The 12,355-nt window shown below is 44.5% G+C and overlaps 1 protein-coding gene across 1 annotated transcript in view; it reads right to left on the reverse strand.

Moving 5' to 3' along the window:
• cadm2b (cell adhesion molecule 2b) overlaps positions 1 to 12,355 on the reverse strand; it is a 707,416-nt gene that overhangs the window by 341,613 nt on the left and 353,448 nt on the right. The window lies entirely within an intron of this gene.

Genomic DNA, 12,355 nt, shown 5'->3' on the forward strand with positions numbered 1-12,355 from the left:
AATTGGTAAATTGGAGCTGCCCTCAGGCCTTTTAAACTGCTGCCCATCACACAGAATATGTTTCCTAGCACTGTCACTCACTCTGAATCCCAGTCTACTGGAGTGACAAGCTGAGAAATCAACAGACTGGGAGGAATCAAGCTCAGATCATATATATTCACGTTACACATCTTAACCCAAGTTGGATCCATATTCATGCAAACCAGTTTCAATCTGGGACCCCAATTAAAAGGCCATTCTTCTTGTGCGTTTGTAAGTGGTGAGTGTCAGCATTTTACCCCAGTGTGGCATGGATACAGCAAACACAATATAGGTCTCACTGTACATCTACAAATATCTTCAGCCTGGATCAGTGGGTAGTGAGGAGAGGGAACACTGCTGATTTACTTGTGCTCTGGATTTTTTGAGTGTCACTGGCTAGTCCAGCATTTAATTCCCATCCCTAGTTGCCCTTGAGAAGGTGATGGTGAGCTGCTTTCTTGAACTGCTGCAGTCCCTGAGATGTAGGTACATCTACAGGGCTGTTAGGGAGGGAGTTCCAGGATTTTGACCCAGTGACAGTGAAAGAATGATGATACAGTTCCAATGGCTGATTTCTCCACACCCCCACCGTGCCAGTGCCCAGACACATTAAGGCCAATGGCAGCTTCTGAAATGCTGGACTGACTGAAATCTGTGAACTTAATCAAGACTGGGATTTTAACCTGAGCCATGTGATGTGGCTTAATGCTGATAGTCTTACTCATCTGTGATGACTTATTTGGCTTTATGTGGCAAATGTTTCTGTTAAAAATAGAAACATATAGAACATAGAAACTAGGAGCAGGAGTAGGCCATTCGGCCCTTCGAGGCTGCTCCACCATTCAATATGATCATGGCTGATCCCCTATCTCAACACCATACTCTCGCTCTCTCCCCATAGCCCTTGATGACTTTAGAGTCCAGAAATCTATCTATTTCCTTTTTAAATATGTTCAGTGACTTGGCCTCCACAGCCTCTGTGGTAGAGAATTCCACAGGTTCACCACCCTCTAAGTGAAGAGGTTTCTCCTCATCTGTCTTAAATGGCCTACCCCGTATCCTGAGACTGTGACCCCTTGTTCTAGACGCCCCCCCACCAGCCAGAGGAAACATCATCCCTGCATCCAGTTTGTCCAGCCCTGTCAGAATTTTATATGTTTCAATGAGATCCCCTCTCACTCTTCTAAACTCCAGTGAATACAGGCCTAGTCGGCCCGATCTCTCCTCATACAATAATCCTACCATCCCAGGAAACAGTCTGGTGAACCTTCGCTGCACTCCCTCTATGGTGGTAAGGAGACCAAAACTGCACACAATTCTCCAGTATGGTCTCACCAAGGCCCTGTACAGCTGCAGTAAGACATCCTTGCTCCTGTACTCAAGTTCTCTCACAATGATGACCAACATCACATTTACCTTTTTAACTGCTTGCTGCACCTGCATGCTTGCTTTCAGTGATTGGTGTACAAGGACACCCTTTGTACCTCAACATTTCCCAATCTATCACCATTTAAATAATACTCTGCTATTCTGTTTTTCCTACCAAATTGGATAATTTCACATTGTACTGCATCTGCCATGTAGGATTGGGAAAGTTTTAAAAACCAAAAAAAGTAACCAAAAAAACTAAAGAGGGAGAAAATAAACTTTGAGGGTAAACGGGCAAGTAACATAAAAATGGACAGGAAGAGCTTCTTTAAATATATAAAAAGGAAGAGAGAGGCCAAAGTGAACATAGGCCTCTTAGAGAATGAGGTTGGGGAAATAATAATGGGGAACCAGGAAATGGCAGAGGAGTTGAATAAATACTTTGCTTCAGTCTTCACAGTGAAGACACTAAAAGCATTCCAAAAATACTAAATAATTAAAGGCAAGAGGAGGGGGAGGAAATAAATACAATAACTATCACTAGAGAAAAAGTGTTGGGGAAACTAATGGGGCTAAAGGCCGATAAGTCACCTGGACCTGATGGGTTGCATCCTAGGATATTAAAGGAGATGGCTGCAGAGATAGTGGATGCACTGGTAGTAATCTTCTAAGAATCCTTAGATTCTGGAAAAGTCCCAGAGGATTGGAAAATTGCTAAAGTAGCACCCTTATTCAAAAAGGGAGGGAGGCAAAAAAACAGGTAACTATAGGCCAGTTAGCTTAACATCTGTTATTGGGAAAATGTTAGAGTCTGTTATAAAGGATGTAACAGCAGAGCATTTAGAATTACATAATCTAATCAAGCAGTGTTAGCATGGCTTCATGAAGGGGAAATCATACCTGACAAATTTATTAGAACTCTCTGAGTGGTTAACAAGCAGGATGGATAAAGCAGAACCAGTAGATATAATATATTCCAAAAGGCGTTAGATAAGGTACCACACATAAGGCTACTTAATAAGATAAGAGTCCATGGTGTTGGGGGTAGTATTTTAGCATGGATAAAGGATTGGCTAACTAATAGAAGACAGAGAGTTGGGATAAGGGGGGCATTTTCAGGATGGAAACCTGTTACTAGTGGAGTGTCACAGGGATCAGTACTGGGGCCTCAATTATTTACAATATATATTAATGACTTGGATGAGGGAAGTGAATGTACTATCGCCAAGTTTGTGGATGACACAAAAACAGGTGGGAAGGCAAGTGCTAAGGATGACACAAAGAGTCTACAGAGGGACATAGACAGGTTAAGTGAGTGGTCAAAAACTTGGTAGATGGAATATAATGTTGGAAAATGTGAGGTTATGCACTTTGGCAGGAAGAATAGAGGAGCTGAATATTATTTAAATGAAGAAAGACTGCAGAAAGCTGCAGCACAGAGGGATTTGGGGTTCTTGTGAATTAATCCCAAAAAGCTAACATACAAGTTCACCAGGTAATCGGGAAGGCAAATGGAATGTTGACCTTTATTTCAAAGGGAATGGAGTATAAAAATAGAGAAGTCTTGCTAACACTATACAAGGCATTAGTTAGACCACACCTAGAATACTGTGAACAGTTTTGGTCCCCTTATCTAAGAGAAGATATCCTGGCATTGGAGGCAGTCCAGAGAAGGCTCACTAGGTTGATCCCTGATATGGAGGGATTTTCTTAAGAGGAGAGGTTGAGAAGGTTGGGCCTGTACTCATTGGAGTTTAGAAGAATGAGAGGTGACCTTACTGAAACATGTAAGATTCTTAGAGGGCTTGACAAGGTAGATGTTGAGAGGTTGTTTCTCCTTGTGGGAGAGTCTAGGACCAGAGGGCCTAATCTCAGAGTAAGGGGGCGCCCATTTAAAACAGAGATAAGGAGGAATTTCATCTCCCAGAGGGTAGTTAATCTGTGGAATTCTTTACCACAGAGGGCTGTAGAGGCTGGGTTGTTAAGTACATTCACAGCTGAGATAGACAGATTTTTAATCAGTAAGGGAATCAAGGGTTATGGGGAAAAGGCAGGAAAGTGGAGTTGGGGATTATCACATCAGCCATTATCTCATTAAATGGTGGAGCAGACTAGATGGGATGAATGGCCTACTTCTGCTCCTATGTCTTATGGTCTTCTGGTCTTATGGTCTCACTCAACCTGTATAAATCGCCTTGAAGCCTCTTAACACCTTCCTCATCGCTCACACTAACAACAAGTTTCATCAGCAAACCTGAAAATATTCCATATGGTTCCCTCATCCAAATCATTGATATATACAGGGTAAGAGACTGATAACACTCTTAGCATGTCCCCTGCCAGTGAGAGAGCTACAACACCCTAACACACAGTCCCTCCCACCAGGACCACAAGAACTATGAGTTTATCAGACAGAGGGTGAACTGAAGAACAAGGTCCGAGCTTCACTCAGGCTCAGAGGATTTTAGGTTAATAACTGGGATTGCAAATTCTGGTTGGACAGGAGGTTTATCACCTTACCTCTTGTTTCTAACTGTCCCATTCCCAACTCCTGCCATTGATCACCCAACATGTCTATCCTCATGATGTCACACCTTCCCCCACTCAGTCAGAAAGCAAACAGACTCATCGTTATCTGAATGGATGATTCTTGATTGTCCAAGTATGTCCTGTACACAAAAAGCAGGACAAATCCAACTTGGTCAATTACCACCCCATCAGTCTACTCTCCATCATCTGTAAAGTGATGGATGGGGTCATCAACAGTGCTATCAAGCAGCACTTGTTCAACAATAACCTGCTCACTGACACTCAGTCTGGGTTCCACCAGGATCACTCAGCTCCTGACCTCATTACAGCCTTGGTTCAAACATGGACAAAAGAGCTGAACTCCTGAGGTGAGGTGAGAGTGACTGCCCTTGACATCAAGGCAGCATTTGACCGAGTGTGGCATCAAGGAGCCCTAGCGAAACTGGAGTCATTGGGAATCAGGGGGAAAACTCTCCGCTGGTTGGAGTCATACCTAGCACAAAGGAAGATGGTTGTGGTTGTTGGAGGTCAGTCATCTTAGCTCCAGGACATCCAGCACAATAGAAACACATTCATCGAGGAACAATGCTGATCCTATCAAGGCTTGAGGTGTTAATGATGTGGAGCCGAGTGTTGGTGTTGGTGGGGGAGGGTGTCGGGGACAATGGATGATATTTCAGATGAACAGACAATGATAGAACAACGTATAAGATCATAACAAATAGGAGCAGGAGTAGGCCATTCAGCCCATCGAGCCTGCTCTGCCATTCAATAAGATTGTGGCTGATCTGATTATGGCCTGAACTCCACTCCTGCCTGTCTCCCCATAACCCTCAACTCCATTCTAGATCAAAAATCTGTCTAACTCAACCTTGTATATATTCAATGAGCCAGCCTCCACTGCTCCCTGGGGAAGAGAATTCCACAGACTAATGACCCTCTGAGAGAAGAAATTCCCCCTCATCTCTACTTTAAATGGGAGACCTCTTATTCTGAAACTGTGCCCTCTAGTTCTAGGTTCCCCCATGAGGGGTGACATCCTCCCAGTGTTTGTCAAGCCCCCTCAGGGTTTTATCTGTTTCAATAAGAATGCCTCTCATTCTTCTAAACTCCATTGAGTTTAGCCCCAACCTGCTCAATCTTCCCTCAGAAGACAACCACTTCGTCCCAGGAATCAGCTGAGTGAACCTTCTCTAAACTGTCTTCAATGCAAGTATGTCCCTCCTTAAGTAAGGAGAGTAAAGCTGTACACAGCACTTGAGGTGAAGTCTGAATGCCCTGTACAGTTGTAGTCAGACTTCCCTACTTTTATACTCCATAGCCCTTGCAAGATTGAGAGGGTTAAATTATGAGGACAGGTTGCCTGTACAAAGGTCGCATTTCCTTGAGTTTAGAAGGTTGAGGGGTTGATCTGTTTGAGCTGTTTAAAATGGTAAAAGAAGTTCATAGGGTGAAAAGAGAAAAACTATTTCCTCTGCTGGGACTGTCTAGAAGAAAGGAGAATAGGCTTAACGTTGAGAGCCAGGCTGTTCAGGAAGTACTTGTTCACACAAGGGGTAGTGGAAACCTGGGTTTTTTCTCTCAAAGAGCTGGGGGTAAATTGGAACTTTCCAGATTGAGACTGATTGATTTTTGTTGGGTTAGGATGTTGTGGGTTTTGGAGTACAGGTGAATGGAGGTGAGGTACAAATCAGTCATGATCTAACTGAACAGTGCAGCAGGTTTGAGGAGCTGAATGGCCCCTTCCTGTTCCTATGACCACAGAAGATGCGCACTGTCAGGTAAGGGGGGTAAACGGAGAGGAGATTTGGTGGAATGGTACCAGTGATGTGGAACTTCAGTAATGTGGAGAAACTGGAGGAGCTGTGGGTGTAGCTGCACCACATGGACTGCAGTGGTTCAAGGCAGCAGCTCACCACCACCTTCTCAAGGGCAATTAGGGATGGGCAGTAAATGCCAGTCTTGCCAGTGATGCCCACATCCCGAGAAAGAATAAAAGAAGGCATTCAATAATCTTGCAGAACAACACAGGCTTTGAAATAAGCAGTGCCCGAATCCCAACTCAAACTTCTTTCATCTCCACCAGCAAACTCACCCCTGCAGATAAAAGCGTGACCTAACCTCCAAGCAACAGAAAGCAGGAGTCAGGCAAAACATGGCTCAGCTGTCACTAAATTTCCTTAATTTAATTTAATTCATCCTATTAATATAATGACCTTTTATGTTATCCCATTAAGTGTGTACATTAGCTTGCTGTTGGCCTATTGAGACTCACAGTGAGGATACTGTCTCCTCCATTAATAAGGAACCATTTCCAATTCTGTTTTATGAGATTCCATATTATTTATCTGACATGAAATAGTGCAGCAGAGGCTGCTAATGGGCGTGAAGGAATCAAAGGAATTCAGCAAGCAGGAGATGGCGCTGGCTAACAGGGCGCTTGCCACAATATCATGGAAACTAGCTCAGTGTGGAACGAAACTCCTGCAAACCCCATGGTGCTAACCCACAGGAGCTGAGACCAGCAGGGTCCCAGCACCTGAATAAAGCCTTCCCACAGGAGCTGAGACCAGCAGGGTCCCAGCAGCTGAATAAAGCCTTCCCACAGGAGCTGAGACCAGCAGGGTCCCAGCAGTCGGGTAAATTGTTCCTGGGACTGAGACTCACAGTCCCCAGCAGTCCTGTGTGATTCTCATTTTTCACTCAGATCTTTATGCAGGCCTGCTGCATATTTACAGTTGTCTTCTGTTCTGTATGTCAGTCAGACAGCAGAGTAGGAAAGGAGATTTGGCCCCTGCTCATAACATACACATATCTGGTCCAATCTTGAATTGAATTGAAAGATCGGTTTTTTTGTTCTAAATTCCTATTTTACTGTGTTATTCACTTTGGATGATTCAAAATGACCAAAAAACAAATTTTGAAGTGTCAGGTGTGAAGAATAAAGGTAAAAACATTGCCTATCAAATTCCTATAGAAACATAGAAAATAGGAGCAGGAGTTGGCCATTCGGCCCTTCGAGCCTCCTCCGCCATTCATTATGATCATGGCTGATCCTCTATCTCAACACCGTACTCCCACTCTTTTCGGTCAATATGTAGAGGGTCCAACAAGGGACAGTGCATTGCTGGACCTAATTCTGGAGAATGAAGCCAGACAGGTGGCTGAGGTGGTGGTGGGGGAGCATTTTAGTGATAGCAATCACAACATGCTACAGTTTAATCTTGTTATGCACAAAGAAATCGACAAGTTACTAAAAAAATGTTTTGGATTGGGGGAGAGCGGATATTAGTAAAATAAGGCAGGATCTGGCCAAGGTAGACTGGGAACAGCTACTTGTGGGGAAATCTACAGAGGAGCAGTGGGGGGGGCATTCAAAAAGGAAATGGGGAGGGTACAGGCTCAACATGTTCCCTCTAGGGTGATAGAAGGAGTAACAAGCCCAGAGAACCATGGATGACCAGAGATATTCAGGTTACGATGAGAAGAGAAAGAGAGGCTTTTAGCAGGGGAAGCAAATCAGCAGAGGCATTAGTGGAGTACAGAAAGTGCAGGGTGGAGCTTAAGAAAGCAATTAGGAGAGCAAAGAAGGGATATGAGAAAGCTCTGGCTGGTAAAAGTAGGAAAAATCCCAAGATATTCTATAAGTATATCAATGGGAAGAGGATAACCAGGGAAAGAGTAGGGCCCATAAGGGACCAAGGGGGCAATCTACGGGTGGAGCCAGAGGACATCGGTAGGGTGTTGAATGAATACTTCACATCTATCTTCACCCAAGAGAATGAAGATGAAGGTATGGAACTCGGGGAGAGGTTCTTGAACAAATTGATATAGGGAGTGACAAGGTATTGGAAGTGTTGGCAGGCTTAAATGTGGACAAATCTCCAGGTCTGGATGATTTGTGTCCCAGACTGCTGAGGGAGGCAAGGGAGGAGATCGCAGGGGCTCTGACCCAAATTTTTAATTCCTCTCTGGCCACGGGGGAGGTGCCAGAGGTCTGGAGAACAGCTAATGTGGTTCCGCTATTTAAGAAGGGTTGTAGAGAGAAGCCAGGGAACTACAGGACAGTGAGTCTCACGTCAGTGGTAGGGAAACTATTGGAGAAAATTCTGAAGGAGAGAATCTATCTCCACTTGGAGAGGCAAGGTTTGATCAGGGATAGTCAGCAAGGCTTTGTCAGAGGGAGGTCATGCCTAACAAATTTGACTGAATTTTTTGAGGAGGTGACCAGGTGTGTAGATGAGGGGAGTGCAGTTGATGTAGTTTATATGGATTTCAGCAAAGCCTTTGACAAGGTCCCACATGGGAGACTTATAAAGAAGGCAAATGCATGTGGGATACAGGGTAATTTGATAAGGTGGATTCAAAATTGGCTTAGTTGTAGGAGACAGAGGGTGATGACAGAAGGATGCTTTAGTGACTGGAAGCCAGTGTCCAGTGGCGTACCACAGCGATCTGTGCTGGGTCCCCTATTATTTGTCATTTATATAAACGACATAGATGACTATGTGGGGGGTAGGATTAGTTAGTTTGCGGATGACACAAAAATTAGCTGGGTGGTTAACAGTGAGGTTGAATGTCTTGGGCTACAGGAAGATATAGACGGGATGGTCAAATGGGCAGATATGTGGCAGATGGAATTTAACCCTGAAAAGTGTGAGGTGATACACTTTGGAAGGAGTAATTTGACAAGGAAGTATTCAATGAACGGCATGACACTAGCAAATTCTGAGGAACAAAGGGACCTTGGCATCTGTGTGTTCATAGATCTCTGAAAGTGGAGGGGCATGTTAGTAGGCTGGTGAAAAAGGCATATGGGACACTTGCCTTTATCAATCGAGGCATAGATTACAAAAGTAGGGAGGTCATGTTGGAGTTGTATAGAACCTTGGTGAGGCCACAGCTGGAGTACTGTGTGCAGTTCTGGTCGCCACATTATAGGAAGGATGTGATTGCACTGGAGGGGGTGCAGAGGAGATTCACCAGGATGTTGCCTGGGATGAAACATTTAAGTTATGAAGAGAGGTTGGATAGACTTGGGTTGTTTTTGTTGGAGCAGAGAAGACTGAGGGGCGACCTGATCGAGGTGTACAAGATTATGAGGGGCATGGACAGGGTGGATAGGGAGCAGCTGTTCCCCTTAGTTGAAGGGTCAGTGACAAAGGGACATAAGTTCAAGGTGAGGGACAGGAGGTTTAGGGGGGATATGAGGAAAAATATGAGGGTGATGACAGTCTGGAATGCGCTATCTGGGAGGGTGGTGGAGGCGGGTTTAAAAAGTACCTGGATGAGTACTTGGCACGTCCTAACATTCAAGGTTATGGGCCAAGTGCTGGTAAATGGGATCAGGTATGTAGGTCAGGTGTTTCTCACGTGTCGGTGCAGACTTGATGGGCCGAAGGGCCTCTTATGCACTGTGTGATTCTGTGATTCTGATTCTGTGATTCTCTCCCCAAACCCCTTGAAGCCTTTAGAGTCTAAAAATCTACTTCCTTCTTAAGTATATTCAGTGACTTGACCTCCACAGACCTCTGCGGTAGAGAATTCCACAGGTTCACCCCCCCTCTGAGTGAAGAAGTTTCTCCTCAGTTTTTTTTTATTCATTCATGGGATGTGGGCTTCGCTGACTGGGCCAGCATTTATTGCCCATCCCTAATTGCCCTTGAGAAGGTGGTGGTGAGCTGCCTTCTTGAACCGCTGCAGTCCATGTGGTGTAGGTACACCCACAGTGCTGTTAGGGAGGGAGTTTCAGAATTTTGACCCAGGGACAATGAAGGAATGGTGATATATTTCCAAGTCAGGTTAGTGTGTGATGTGGAGGGGAACTTTCAGGTGGTGGTGTTCCCAACTATCTGCTGCCCCTGTCCTAGATGGTTGTGGTCGTGGGTTTAGAAAATGCTGTCTACAGAGCCTTGGTGAATTCCTGCAGTGCGTCTTGCAGATGGTACACACTGCTGCTACTGTGCATCGGTGGTGGAGGGAATGAATGTTTGTGGATGTGGTGCCAATCAAACGGGGCTGCTTTGTCCTGGATGGTGTCCAGCTTCTTGAGTGTTGAGGAGCTGCACTCATCCAAGCAAGTGGGGAGTATTCCAACGCACTCCTGACTTGTGCCTTGTAGAAGGTGGACAGGCTTTGGGGAGTCAGGATGTAGATTATCGGGCCCTGGGGATTTATTGGCCTACAGTCCCATTAATTTCTCCAGCACTATCGTTCTAGAAATATTAATTTCCTTCAATTCCTCCTTCTCACTAGGCCCTTGGTTCCCTAGTATTTCTGGGAAGTTATTTGTGTCTTCCTCTGTGAAGACAGAACTAAAGTAGTTGTTTAATTCCTCCACCATTTCCTGGTTCTCTATTATAAATTCTGCCATTTCGGACTGTAAGGGAGCTACATTTGTCTTCATTAGTCTTTCCCTTTTTACATACTTACAGAAACTTTTACACTATGCTGTGATGTTCCTTGCAGGTTTACTCTCATACTCTATTTTCCCCCTCTTAATCAATCTCTTGGTCCTCCTTTGCTGAATTCTAAACTGCTCCCAATCCTCAGGCTTGCTACTTTTTCTAGTAACTTTATGTGACTCCTCTTTGGATCTAATACTGTCCTTAATTTCTTTTGTTAGCCATGGTTAAGCCGCTTTTCCTGTTGTGTTTTTGCACCAGAAAGGAATGTATAACTGTTGTAATGTGTACGTTTGTTCCTTAAATATTAGCCATTGTCTATCCACCATCATGCCTTTTAATGAAGCTCCCCAATCTATCTTAGACAACTCAGGCCTCATACCTTTGTAGTTTCCTTTGTTTAGAGTTAGGGCCCTAATTTCAGATCAGACAACTTCACTTTCTATCCCGATGTGAAGAATTCTATCATGTTATGGTCACTGTTCCCTGAAGCACCCCGCACAACAAGATTATTAATTAACCCTTTCTCATTGCACAATACCAAATCCAGGATAGCCTGTTCCCTTGTCGGTTCTTCAACATACTGGTCTAAAAAAACCATCTCATACAGTCTACAGGAATTCATCCACCATAGTATTATTGCTAATTTGGTTTGCCCAGTCTATATATAGATTAAAGTCATTCATGCTCACTGTAGCATCCTGGTTACATGCATCTCTAATTTCCTGTTTAATGCCACCCCTAGCTTATCACTACTGTTTGGAGGCCTATAGACAACTCCCACTAATGTTTTCCGCCCCTTGTTGCTTCTTAGCTCCACCCAGACTGATTCTACATCTAGATTTCCTGAGCTAATATTCTCTTTCACTATCACACTGATTTCATCCTTAATTAACAACACCACCCCACCTCCTTTTCCTTTCTGTCTGTCTGTCCGAAATATCGAGTACCCTTGGATATTCAGTTCTCAGCCTTGGTCAACCTGCAGCCATGTCTCCATAGTCACAATCATATCGTACCTGTTTACATCTATTTACGCTGTTAATTTGTCTACCTTATTGTGAATTATCTTTGCATTCAGATACAGTGCGTTTAGACTGGTCTTTTTAACATTTTTACACATTTATTTTATACTATGGCTTATTTGCTGCTAGTCCTTGTTTCCCCCGCCTTCCACTTTTGTTTTTTACTTTTCTGTCTTTCACTTCTATCTTTGTTTCCCTCTCTTGTGTCTCCCCATTCAGCTTCCCAACCACCTGCCAATCTCGTTTAAACGCTCCCCAACAGTACTAGCGAATACCCCTGTGAGGATATTGGTCCCGGTCTTGCTGGGGTGCAACCCGCCCAGCTTGTACAGGTCCCATCTTCCCCAGCATCAGTCTTAATGCCTCAGGAATCTAAATCCCTCCCTTCTGTATCATCTCTCCAGCCACACATTCATCTGGTCTATTCTCCAATTCCTGATCTTGCCAGCATATGGAAATGGAAGTAATCCTGAGATTACTATCTTTGAGGTCCTGCTTTTTAATTTATTTCCCAGCTCCTTATATTCTGCTTCCAAGACCTCATCCCTCTTTTTACCTATGTCATTGGTACTGACATGGAGCACAACCTCTGGCTGTTCACCCTTCCCCTTCAGAATTTCCTGCAGCCACTCAGTGACATCCTTGACCCTGGCACCAGGGAGGCAACACACCATCCCGGTGTCATGTCTGCGGCTGCAGAAACGTCTATCTGTCCCACTTACGATAGAATCCCCTAACACTATTGCTCTCCCACTTGTTTCCCCCCCCACCCCCCACCCTCTGTGCAGCTGAGCCACTCATGGAGCCACAAACTTGCCTCTTGCTGCATTTTCCTGAGAAACCATCTCCCTCGGCAGTATCCAGAATGGAAAATCTCAGAGGGTTGTGAGTCTTTGGAATGCCCATCTTCAAAAGGCAGTGGAAGCAGAGCTCTCTGATTATTTTTATGGCAGAGCTAGATAGATTCTTGATTAACAAGGGGGTGAAACATTATCAGGGGTAGGCAGG

The sequence above is a fragment of the Carcharodon carcharias genome, chromosome 18, assembly GCF_017639515.1.
Source record: "Carcharodon carcharias isolate sCarCar2 chromosome 18, sCarCar2.pri, whole genome shotgun sequence".
Lineage (NCBI taxonomy): Eukaryota > Metazoa > Chordata > Chondrichthyes > Lamniformes > Lamnidae > Carcharodon > Carcharodon carcharias.